Source organism: Anopheles stephensi, chromosome 3 (assembly GCF_013141755.1).
Source record: "Anopheles stephensi strain Indian chromosome 3, UCI_ANSTEP_V1.0, whole genome shotgun sequence".
Lineage (NCBI taxonomy): Eukaryota > Metazoa > Arthropoda > Insecta > Diptera > Culicidae > Anopheles > Anopheles stephensi.
Window position 1 is genome coordinate 63309458 of NC_050203.1, and position 11437 is coordinate 63320894.

At 41.8% G+C, this 11437-nt stretch overlaps 1 non-coding gene across 1 annotated transcript; it reads left to right on the plus strand.

Moving 5' to 3' along the window:
* The first annotated feature begins 11087 nt into the window (after positions 1-11087).
* Positions 11088-11160, plus strand: Trnak-uuu. Its single transcript has one exon. It is a non-coding gene; the product is annotated as a tRNA-Lys (tRNA).
* Positions 11161-11437: the final 277 nt, after the last annotated feature.

Below are 11437 nucleotides of genomic sequence, written 5' to 3' on the forward strand. Positions count from 1 at the left end.
CGAATGAAATGCTTGGCTCAGGTTACCACAGCTGCTACATTTGTATGTCTCCATGCACAACCATGTTAATGCAGCTGCGAACACTAACGATCATCACTTGGGCATAAAATCACTTTCCGGGAAATTGATTTAAATTGTAAAGGTCGGTCTGGTGCTCATCATTCAGCTGAATCTCTTCTGCTGATTCGTCAATCAGCACACATCGGTACTGCTACTCTCGACAAGCTCTCGACATGAAGATGCGCCACTGTACAGTGTCAATTGGCCTGATGCGTTCGACGTTCGACCACTTTGACAAGTTCGTACGAGAAATCGTTCATTAATTACTATCTGCTAAATACGAGCATGCCTGCTTTGGCCGTCGTGTGTCGGACGGCCTGCGTAAAGGAAAGGCTTGCGTAAAGTGGTATGTGCTACACAGCAGTTTACTATAGAAGGACGCTTGACCGAACCATCTTAACCAATACTGTTGCAAGAAAACTCTCGCCACTTAAAAGGGCACTTGAACAGAACAGAATCTTCATAGATATTTTAGGATTGGTGAAGGAGTATTTGCTCCTTTTGATGCTGCAAGCTTTGTCGGTCTTGTCTGAAAGACTGAACAGCCCCTATTTCAATTTTCCACTGCTTTTTAGCACCCGTGTATATAACGGTTATCTGGATTGTTTTGGATGAAATCTTCTTCTTAAACACAACTTTTCAACATTCCCAACTAGTACATTTCCACCAAATTCCTACAACATTGATACGCACTTAAACGAATGAGTTCAAATAGCAAACCATTTTCAACCACAATCTCCACAGCATCAACAGCGCTCCGCTCGGATTACATATGACCGCCCAGCAGCCGCCTCGCAACCGGCCCCCAAAATGTCGGAAACACGTGCCCCAAAAAACCCTTTTTTTCTCTGCTCAGGAACATTTGAACCCATTGACGCTCACGCTCGGAAAGTGGAAGGATACACGGAACCGGATCCGGTTGAATTATGACACCCAATAAAGTGCTGTAATCGTAAAAAAAAATCCCAAGCCAAAAAGAAGCGAAAAAACAACCAGACTCGGTACTACTAAGCCCAAACGATAAAACCAAATTATCAACCTTTTTATCCACTTTTTCTTAGCCCTAGTCCCCGCTCTCGGTTGGAGTTTAGAATGGACAACATTTACTGAACCCAACTGAACCCGGTTCTCTTACAATACGTGAGGGGCATCGAAACGGCATGGAGCAGATGGGGGGTAAAAGCAAAATGGCGTCTTGTTTAAATGCGATGAAGCGAAGCATGGGAACGTTGTTACATTGTAAAACAATCTTTCAACCTAGTTGATTGGGATCATTTTTTATGCTTAACTTGACGGGCTGTACTGGACTGGGAAGAGGGAGGGAAATCCGGATCGGCACACTCCCCTCCCTCCTTCGGGTTGGTGTTGCAGATGGTCTGGTAGGTTGGGATACGGTGGGTGTGGTGATCACGGTTTAACCCGCAAATAAATATGTACCGGAACAGCAACCCATAAAACTCGTTTCTGTCTATTTTTTATGTATAATCCTTCGGCGGCCAACGATAAATAAATTTTGCTAGCAAAACCCTGTTAGCCGGTCGAGGAAAGCTCGTTATTACGATAAGCATCAACATCATCTAATCAAATGTTAAAATCAGCAATATATTGACCGAAAGGAGCAACGCGATTTATTACACCATATTTGATTGAAATGATGAATAGCGATGGTCAACGCGCAAAATGCGTGTAACTATTTCACAGAGCGCATTGGATGTTTAGTTTCACTTAAGAATGGTGTAGAAACGTACATATGGAGAATTAAATGCTGTTTTAATTATAAATGGAATAGTGAGAGTGAAACATGATTCTTAACATTTTTACAAAGTACCAGGCACCTCCATCGGAGGCTTGCCAACAAATAGTATAAATTTGTGATGGTGTTGAATTCAAAAATCTTTATGTGATTAAAACAATATCTTGAAGATCCAGAATGTTTAAAAGTCATGTAGTAAAGTAACAATTACATATTATTTTAGTAAAAAAAATATTATTTTTACTTTAAAAGTAATACTAATGATAAAACATTCCCGTTAAAACATATGATACATTACATAAAGCGTATTCACGAAATTTTAATTAAAACTCAATTGAACCCCAGACATGCCAGTACATTCCACACGGTTAGATAAACCTACATATCTTCACATTTTATCGAGCGATTCTCCATGCTTTCCGACAACACAATTAGCAACAGGCGAACCACATTGTCTGGTGACACCACGCATGCAATCGCTACACGCGTCCCCTCATCGTTCACTAAATAAGAATAAGAACCTTAAATCGCTGTAAGCGAATTAAAATTCATTTACAGTTGGGTAAGGAAATACGGATTCGACAAAAGGACGCCCATTTCATCCGTCAGCTAAACGGTGACCTCCCATAAAGTGAGGAAATAATTAATGAGCGAATATTTGTTCCCTAGCCCGGCTACCACTTTTTATCCGAGACACTCCATAAGGGCGTACCGCCGCACAGGCAACCCTGTGGGAAGGTGGGTACGGTAGTTTGCCAAGCACCGAATAGCTCCATTAAATCTCGACAAATGTGTATTAACATTGCATTGTAATGGCACTACACCCTTTTCCGAGGACAGAGATTCGGTGTTGTTGTTTTAGGAACAAAATGGTGCTTTTGAACGGATGTTTATGGATGCTCGAAGGCTGTAAGTGAGGTTGGGTGGGTAAGATTCTTTTCTCAGGGTTGATAGTGTTAATTTTCTCACCATGCAAGCAGCAAACATGACATTTTATTTAGTCTACACGGTTTGTAAGATTTATGTCTAGCTTTTTTAATTCAATTTGTTTTTTGAGAATTAAAACAAATATTTTATCTTCTAAGGTCCATAACTTTTGGTGAAATTAATTCCTTTGTAGCAAAGCTTTACGTGCACCTTATTTGAAACAGTTTCTTTGCCACGAGTTATCTTTCGTGCAGAACATTTTTTTCGTTAAGAACCCCAATTAAAACGACAGACAGAAATAAAGAATTCGTAAATAAATAGTTGCTTCTGCTACTCATACTTGCAGCGCCGTCTTTCAGCGAACCTAGTGACATCTTCCCTCTTGAGATGATAGGCTTAGCAACAATTCAATTAAAAGTTTTCCTTTCTTGTTAATTTGCCAAAACAATCACAGACAACAAAACCAAAGTGGCTGGAGGCCACGAGGCTAAGAAAGCAGCGAGCGTACACAGGGCCCCACCAGCGCTTGGACCATTTATCTCATGGTAGCGGAGAAAAAAAAAACAAACGGCATCCGCTACATTTCTGGCAGAGTGGAATTTCGATTCCATTTTTCCATGCATTCGAACACTGCAGCAGTTTTAATTGTTAGCCATGCGGACCGCGACCGTCGAGCGTCTGCTTAAGCGGATGAATCGGATGGCTGCCACGTACCAGCGGCCACTCCACCATCCATTACATCATCACTCATTTTAATTCATTTTTCATTCATTCATGCTTTTGCTGATGAGCCGGAAGCTCGCATCTGTGTACCAGCCAGCTGAACAAGGCATTCAAATGTGTTACCCTTGCACTGATCCAGCCCCTCGCACGCCAACAGTGTGGATGAAGGATTGAATCACCCACAAGTGGAATGTGCAAGGATGGAAGCGAAATGAGCCCCAACAAAAAAACGGCCCGGGAAACGAACTTACTGGGCTAAATGTATGCTTAAATCGGGGAAAAGCATTGCCAGCCATCAAAATGGCAGATTGGAGAGCAGATATATTCGGGCGCATAAATTTCCGCAGCGATGCTAAGCGATAGGTAGCGTTGAACACATTTTTGGGAGTTTTCCTTCTGTTTCAAGCATCCAAAAATCCTGCTTTATGGTCAGAGTGAGAGCGTTTGCGTTGAACAGATGGCAAATTAGAAGGGGTTATCCCTCGCAGGCATAGTTGAATTAGCGTCAATTACAGCTATGTATCCGTTGGTATGCCAGGGCGAAAGCCTTTCGTAGCTTCCGCATCAACATAGTTTAGATTTAAATATGTTTCTCAAATTCCGATTCTGGGCAATGCTTTTACATTCATTATTTGCCTGGCATATTTTTGTGCCAAATCGGAAGGAAATGGTAGAAACAGGTTTATCACATGCTTCCTGGAAGGAAGCTATTTTTTATTATGTTGTCCTTATTGGATCTGGTTTACATGCATTCTAACAGTAAATAGTATAGGTAGTGTAGGAAAATTAGGAGAGAAGATCTGAAGCCAGCGGAACGGATCGGAAAGATCGGATGCACCGATCTAGGTAGAGGAAGAATAGATTCGAATGCACATATACTATGGCGTAAAAGCTGCCACAGCAATTGGTAGTGCAGTACTCACACAAAGCAGCTCAGTACCAATGCTTCCTTAACTGACCTGCTGCAACAATCCTTGATAACGCTTACGGTCTAGCGCCATCGTATGCCAATCCATTATCCCGGCCATTGTGGTACACGCATTAGCGCCATCATATATGATTAAAAGCTTGTCTCTCGACAGGTTAGAGTGCTGTATCACAAATTTAATGGGGCCCATAAATTACCAATGGAAATCTTTGGAATTTTGGTAAAATAACTGTAGTTGTAGAAGTCCTGTAGAAAAAGTCTTCGTAGTGTCCAAGCCCTAAGGTTTTGAAGTCTATTATAACACACACATTGCATTCAATGTCGAAGAGCTCCATTCGATTGACATATTATATGTGAAAAATATACAGAGGAGTGATTTTAATTTCTCAAAGTCACCCGAGAACTTTGGAAACTTTACTCAAAGGGATTTCCTCAACAATAGAGCCTCTAAAATATAAACTTTTCTTTTTTGGACCGAACCCTGTACAACCGCAAATAATCTATTTACACTTAACAAATGTTGCTCTATAAATTATCTCAAATCACATGTTGCTTCACAAGCACAACTTTCACCGAAAAAACACACACACGCACGTACTCCGAGTCCCGCCGGTCGTATTATACCCTAAATGTAATAACTTGTAAAGTGTACCGGCGAGAATACCACCCAAACGCTTGTTTCCGTGTCGTGTAGAACGGAGCACCCGTGTGCCTCGACACGATCGCTGGCTGTGAATTTTACGGGACAAGGTACGATCGGCAAAAGCTCGTAAAACATAATCCATCGGGAGTCCGGTGGGGGGGGGCGCCCTACCTTGAAGGTACGTAGAACGTTACATCCGAATTTCATTCATGAGTTCATTTTGGGTGAAGCGCTAGATTAACGGAACAGTCCCAGTACACTCATTAGAGTTGTTCCGTGCAAACACACACACACACACACACCGGGGGCCATGTGTTTCACATTCTAATCGACAACTCACGACCGAGCCGAACACTTCGTAGAACGTTTGAGCAGTTTTTCAATTTCAATTCCCAAAAAGGACTTAGATTAAGGAAAAGGTTTAAATGCTGTTAAGTTGAAAAATACGGCTTATACAAAACAAGTCCCAAGCGGAGCAGTAACGGGAATCCATTAGCACATTTTGCCATCATTACATTTCCGATCGAAGCGCTAAAATCTAAATTATCAAAACTGCTGAGAAACGAAAACACTACCTTAAATCGAAAAGCTTTTTAATCCTTTCTTGGCGTATACTTTCGATAAGCTGCAACGCCGGAGCGCTTTTCTCCTTTTCGTCCCGTGGCAACTCTCCCCCTTTCAAATCTATCATTAATTTTGATAAAACTTTCCGCTTTTCGCAAGCCTTTATCCCTATGTCATGGTCGATTTTCCCAGCGCCCATGTGCAGCCAGGGGGCTCGGGCAAATGATTAAGTTTTTACACTTCCTGATGGACGGATGCAACCAGCTGGATGCAGTTTTATTCGCGTTACACGATCTTTACCACTTCTTTCACCCGAAGAACCCTGGGAACGATGGAGCGTTACCACCAACCACTCCATTACTTTGGTCTGGAAGCTTGGAACAGTGGAGAGAAACATGAACTTACGAGGCACAAAAAATAACTCCCTCACACACAGACCGACTCCGTAACCATCTGGCAGAGAGCTTACGCTTGAAATGAGGAGATTTTTATTGGAAGCGGAAAACGTGCGAATTTCACCAGCAGTTATCGGACTTCCGCATGGCTTTGGTATCGCGATAATGGGCTCACAATTTCTGTATAGTTTTTTTTGCATTTCCCTGCTTTCCTGCTCTGTCAGAACTTACACAGTACATTTTGGATACATATACATACATTCCCCATCGAGAGGGCGAACGTTTTGTTCTGCGGGCTTTCGAAATTTTTCCTCAACTGTAGGGTGGCTCAATTTCGTCTTTGTACAGTGCCATTCTAGCGTACATTTCTTTCGCTGTGTTATTTGTTACGATGATGATTTCTTTTTGGGATTGTTTCGTTTCACGATAAGATTACAAGCAGTAAAAACCTCACCCGGTAAAGCGTCAGGCTCCAGGAACTTGCAGGCGAACTTTGCGGACAACTGCTCGAACTTCATCAAACTAGCAGCAGCAGCACTTCTCAAGACCGACGGTCCCGATTCTAGCCGCCGGGTTGCTTCGTGCGGGCGGCCACGTACGGTGGGGCAAAAACTTTACACTAAATCTTTTTATTGCACTCAAGATAATCCTGGGATCCGATGCGCTTGTCCGCCGGGACACGTAATATGCTAATCGTTTTCATTTCCTTGTGCCATTACGTTTCCTAGCCGGAAGACGGGAGCGTACGGTGCAGCGCCTGGTACAAGTACTACCGGTGGGTGGAGCAAGTTTCTGTGGCGCGGCTGATACTGTCCGCAATCCGCACACTGTGGGTAATTCAATAGAATTGTAACGTTTAATGTGTACGGACCCCGTTCACTTTACGACAAAGTGCAAGTTCGCGCCCAAGATCGGATGCACCCGGGAGCTTTTGTTTCGGCACTTCGAGTTGGGCTATAAAATTTCAATAAACAGACGCAAAATTTCTCTTGAGAGGATAAGTTATAGATGCTCCTTTCGCGATCTGAATGGTGCTTTTGGCAAGGACATGTAGCGCAACAGGCAAGTGTATAGAGGATTGAGTTCTTAGAACAGTGCTCAAGAGTAGCTTAACGTGTTAAAGGCTCATCAAAGTTCCTCAAACCAGCTCGAGCCATTTGTACAATTTCCTGAAATAAGTCTCAACAATTTAAGGTAATAAAAACCCCCCCTTTCAGAAGCACAATTGCTATCAAAACATTAAGGATCCATTATAAAATTACACCATAAAAACCAAACTCTCACACGACGCTGGAGAGATCACCCGAAACAACACACTATACGGGTATTCAACGCGGGCCATCCGGCATCAGCATTCTGCTATCGAACGGGAAGAGGCTAAGTGCAGTGCATCAGAGAGAAAAAAATCACACAGGAGAAGCTTATTTCATTTAATATGCAAATATATCCTCACCGAAAGCTGTGTGCATCAGTCGTGTGTAAAGCGGATCCATTTTTATGCCCTTTGCTAACGAGTTTCGTCACTCGCCCGGTTCGCCACACGCGGCTGATGAGGAAATGAAGAGCTCCCATGGGCATCTGGGGCGTCGGGGTTTAAGTTATGCACGCTTTTATGCACGATGGCCGGTGCATAATCCTTCGCGTTTGCATTCGACCATCAAATCCATCCCCAGCTAAGCGCATACTACGTAGCCATGCATCCATTGTTCGCTGGATGCGCGAGCGGCCGCCAATCGCAAACCCCGTTTCCCATTTTAGCTTAGCCAGGTTTCCCGCGGTTGTATTGATCCGCTCTATTTCGGTCCTTTTCGCGTTGTGTATTAATGATGCAATTGGGCTGAAATTTTAAATTGCCAAACTTTTGATTGCATTTACTGTATCACCTCACTGCAGGTGTTTTGAGATAATGTAAATGTATCGTTGCAAAGCACAATGAAATAGGAATTTAAAATGGATGTTTGATTTGGTATGATTTAATGGAAATTGTCGCGAAGGTTTGCACTACTGCACTGATACTCACACGCTCTGCATAATTGATGACATAATTGTCAGCGTGAAGCAAACCTAAATATTGATTGTCTTTTGATCTATTTTTCATGCTCTACACAAATGGAGCGATGATTGCATTAATTATGCAGCGAATGTGAACACTGTCCCAATACACATTAGTCGGAAAGAAATGCTTCTGTTCTCCTGGGACACAACTCTTCTTCTTTGGCGCTACAATCTCAAGAAGTTTTGGCCTGCCATTACTGATTTTACCCGGAGCTGAATGGCCAGTCCTGCTGTATGTACACAAATACTTCACCCTTAATAATTTAATATTCATAACCAATTACTGCATGCTCAATGTGCCCGGAATGCATTTCTGGCGGCGATTTCAGTGCAATTTTTTCTTTATTTTTGTTTAAAATTGCCAGGCCGTATAACTTGCGGACAGTCCGGTAAAGAATACAGTTAAAGAAAAAGATTTCTTAAGCTATCTTTCTAGCTATACACGGGTGGTCCTTCAACAAGCAAGTGGGTCCTTAATCTCGTCTTTTGCCCAAAGAGATGTTTGTATTTTCAGCTCTTTCTAGGCTCCATGAGAATCACTTACTACATTTACTGCTGAGTTTAGTTGAAAGTCTCTTCGATCGACGAAAGATTTCACTAGCTGCATCAGCCACCTATTCCCATTGCTTGTCCAGTGAACCTCAAGCTTTGTATAGCCATGTGCCTCTCGCCCAGGACATTTTTCATCGTTAATGCGACTCTTGTATCAAAGTTTTGCTACGGTTAAACCCCAGTGGTGGGTCAAGATATTTGGAGACCCCGAGCGGAATGACAGTTGAGGCCCCTCTAATTGTGATATTAGAGGGAAGCAACCGGATTTCCTTCACCGATGAGGCCCCGAGCGACTGCTCCTTCTGCTCCCAAGTTGATCAGCCACTATAAAACTTTCAATTTTCTCTTAATCGGTTTCAGTTGCAAGGTTCTCCGGTAGTGCTTTAGTAGCCTGAAACTATCATCTAGTTCTCTTTGTCATGCTTTCTACGGATTAAACTCCTAGATAGGGTCAGATCTTCAACTGCAGCTCCTCTACTGGTTTTATCCATAGTTATTCCAAGTCAAACGATAACTTTTGCAATACTTTGCCTTTGTGCAACAGATATTCTGATCGATTTTTTTTAATTTAATTTATTAATAGAGGCTTTGGATCTCCGACACCTCAGTGGCCTCTGATATTCTGAAAGAAACACAGGATCGTTGAGTAGATTGCCAGGACATACTTTCGTGTACTACAAATGTTTAAGGTTGGTCTATATCATTCATATCATTGAAAGATTTTTTCAAATTACAATCACATTCCACAATAGGTAATCGATGTTTATGGTCGTCATTAAACAGGGCTGGGTTTGCATGTGCAGGTAATGTTTCAACTCGTCACCAAGATGTTTCGAAACGTATAAACAGTAGAGCTCGTGCAAACGATATACGTGCCACCGTTTGCGCTACACCTCATTGAAACCGATATCCTTGCTCTCGTTGCAATAAAACAAAATGCTTCTCATTACATGCCCAGTTGGTTGTGCAACAGCACCACCTCAGCCCCAGACAATGAGATAAAATAGCTCCCGAAACCAAAAAGTCGATAGCGGAAAGAAAACATTGTTGATGCTTTGTCGTATACCGCCAAGATTTAGCACTACAACGAACCCAAAAAAAACAGAACAATAAACCCGAAGGAACTGAAATAGTCCTCACAAACCCCAAAATAAATGCATATTTCTTCTATGTTAAACGAAAAGCCGAACAAAAAAATGTCTGGTCTTGAAAATTCACACCCACTGCAAAGGACACAAGACACCGCAACGAAAGAAAGAAGAAGGTAAAGAAAAAAACCAGTCAGACACAACAACGAACGGGAACATAAAATCGCCAGTAAAACTTTAATGCAAATTGAATTTTATGCTCAGCCCCATAGCTACACGAGCTCGAAGAATGGTGATACATTTTTTTTTGTTGCTGTTGCCTTTCCTAAGTTTTAGAGTGTGGTGGTTGAAATTGTTTCGCCATGTTCCGTTACCACTTTTCCGACGATCCGATGCGGCGCAATATGGTTGCCCCTGTGTCTTTCGTTTTAAAATTATTCTGCTAGCCCCGATGAGCCGATAAACATTTGTTACTGTTGTACTCACCCACGATTCCTCAAACGCGAAGAGAAACGGCCTTGCCATGGTGGTGTTTTTGCGTCTAGGTTGAAAGGTTTTTGGTGAATGGTGTCATCTCCTGTGCGTTTGATCAACTTTTGTGTTGAGCAGTTTGCTACAAATAACCTATGACGCCGGTTTTTTTTAGTAATAGCAGATCGTTAGCAGTAGGCTGCACATCGGAGACAGGGCATTATCTGGCTGTAATCTACCGGATTTCATGCACACAATAATGCTTTAATGATCATAGTCTAACAGATGAATATCGGGCAAGTAATTTCTCTCGAGAAAATCCGCAGAACGCTTTAATGCAAAGTACTACTACTGCCATTGGTTTTTTCTTTTTCTTCTTGGGATCGCCCTTATGCATCCTGTATTATTGATCGATCAAGGATCATACGTTTGAGATACGTTTCGGCCTTGGTCTGTGTTTCGCAAGAGCAAATTTATTTTATATCGCGTAGTTTGATTTATATTTCCTGCAATCGAAGAATGTGTACGATAATTACGTATTATCGAACACAAAAAATATATTTGATGGCATAAGTGCAATAAAAGCGTTTGGTATTTAAGAGTTTTTTTAAATAACTCGAACGATCCATTTTTCGTGCATCAATTTCACTTCATTTCACACACTTTTTCGTATGAAAATATTATCATTATATGTAACTTTAAGGTAAAAATAACGATCGTATCACCGTATACGCACTATGATAAATACTGCACGTGCTTGATGACATACACGTCATACACGCATCTAACCATACTACTAAAATCCCACCACTGCTACTACTACTATTATTGTCCTCAAAGTAGTGAAAGCTTCGAAAGTAATCAAAAAAAAAAAGGATGCAGCGACATACCAGTAGCCAATTAGTTGAAAGCTTCCACTTTTCCAACAGCCCGGATAGCTCAGTCGGTAGAGCGTTGGACTTTTAATCCAACGGTCTAGGGTTCAAGTCCCTATTCGGGCGGGGAGAATATATTTTTAAACAAGTTGTGTGTTGTAAATGAAGTAAAGAAAATACGGTTGATAACTAATTATAAAATAAATAAAAACTAAATATGGCTCTTTGGTGTGGGCTTTGAGTGGTGGAACTGCTGCAATTAGGAAGACACCCCACTACTGGACACGACAAAGACATTCTTCCCATCGCCGTAATTGTTATTGTTGGAATGAAAGCCATTCTTCAGAACTATAAGATAAGATAATTAAACTAAAAGTCCTCTAACCATTTTCAGGATTAAGAT